The 1968-nt window shown below is 41.3% G+C and overlaps 1 protein-coding gene across 14 annotated transcripts in view; it reads left to right on the top strand.

Annotated features, from left to right (window-relative positions):
• KCTD19 (potassium channel tetramerization domain containing 19) overlaps positions 1–1968 on the top strand; it is a 31949-nt gene that overhangs the window by 12388 nt on the left and 17593 nt on the right. The window lies entirely within an intron of this gene.

Here is a 1968-nt window from a genome sequence, read left to right on the forward strand (position 1 = left end):
GGGTCTCCAGGATCCGGCCCTGGGCTGAAGGCGGTGCTTAAACCGCTGAGCCACCCAGGCTGCCCTCTCCACACTTTTTAACTTGCTGTTTCTTCTTCCTAGAATGTTCCCCTTTTAAGATTTACCCTAAATGTGGTCCAAGGGAAGCCAGCCTGACATTTCCAGGCAGAGTTTTTATTTCTCTGCTCTCAGAGTTAATTCCTGTCACCTATCAATGCTATTCTGTTTGGATCAGGTATTTATATATCTTTCTCCTCCACGAGCCTGTATTTCTAGCATCTCGTAGTTCCCAGCCTGTAACAGGTATTTATTTATTTATTTAAAGTTTAATGTGTGTTTTTTTAATTTAAAGATCTTATTTATGTATTTATTTATGAGAGACACACAGAGAGAGGCAGAGACACAGGCAGAGGGAGAAGCAGGCTCCATGCAGGGAGCCTGATGTGGGACTCGATCCCAGAACCCACCCAGGGATCACACCCTGAGCCATAGGCAGATGTTCAACCACTTAGCCACCCAGGTGTCCCTGTAACAGGTATTTAATAAACATCCACTGAATGAACATTGAGTGATGTACCCAAGATGACCTATGAAGGTTGAATCTACTTCTGCAGGGTCAGAGAATTGGAGCTGGCAGTGGAGGGGCAGGTTTGAGATGCTGATAGTTGTGTCTTATTTGCTTCTTTGGCTGATGGCAGCTGTTTTACACATCCTTTTGTTTTACTAGCTTGCTTCCCTTGAGCTTCAGATTGATGCTGGCCTTCCTCGTTTTTACAAGGCAGCTGGAGATTTTCAGGCTCCTCTCAGCTCCTTCTAACAGCCTACATCAGAGCATAAGGCATCTCTGAGTCCTGGTTCTGCTTTGGAAAACCTCTGTTAAGTCCCAAAACTCTTCCAGTAGTGCTTTTTTCAGCCATCTTTTGGCAACCATACCTACACATGTGCACATTTGCGCCCATGCCATTAATTTTACATTGTTTCTCCCTGACATATTTTTTCATTACTATCTAGGCCAAAAGTAACATTAATTATCCTTGTGCTAGTAACTAGCCATCTGAATTTGGGTCTTTATTTCCCTAAAGAAATCCTCCCTCTAAAAACTTTCTGAGTCATAGTCTGTAAATAGTAAAAGTCATAGAAGTAATACTCAGGCAGATAGAAGTGGAATTGAAGTCCATAGAAGACTAGCCACATACTCTGTGGCAACTTCAGTCAACAAAGTCAAAGGACAACTGGAAGCTAGGCTCTCTGAAATTCTCCTCATTAATTCAATACTTCATTCATTCTATGAAAATGTATTAAAGGGTACCTGGGTGGCTCAGATTGTTAAGCATCTGCCTTCAGCTCAAGTTGTGATCTCAGGGTCCTGAGATTGAGCCCTACATTGGGCTCCTGGCTCAGTGGGGAGTCTGCTGCTCTTTCTCCCTCTGTCTCTCACCCTGCTCGTGTACTCTCTCTGAAATAATAAATAAATAAATAAATAAATAAATAAATAAATAAATAAATAAATAAATAAAATCTTTTAAAAATGTATTGAGATCCCACAGGTACTGTTGTGGGTGCTGGAAATACAGCAGAGATCAAAACAGGCAAGATCCTCATGGTTTTGGAGGGTATATCTACTAGGGGAGACTAGCAGATGGTAAATAAGTAAGTAGGTGTTATTGAGAACAATAAAGCAAGTGAGGGGGTTAGGGAATGTGTTCTTTGGATTCATATAGCATCTAATTGGCTTCCCATGAGTAGAAGGCCTTGTGTTTCTAGAAGTCAAAGCAAGGATTGACAGAGTTTAGAAAACAACCAAAGGCTCTTGGGCCTACTGCATACAGCATGACTCGACTGGCAGGAATTGTGATCTTTTGGAATTTATTTGTATTTTTTTCTAATATTTGCCAAACATACCTTTCTTGGAGAGAATGGTACAGTTCACACTTCACATTTGTAGAAGTAGCAAGAAATAGAGATTTC

The sequence above is a fragment of the Canis lupus genome, chromosome 5 (assembly GCF_003254725.2).
Source record: "Canis lupus dingo isolate Sandy chromosome 5, ASM325472v2, whole genome shotgun sequence".
NCBI lineage: Eukaryota > Metazoa > Chordata > Mammalia > Carnivora > Canidae > Canis > Canis lupus.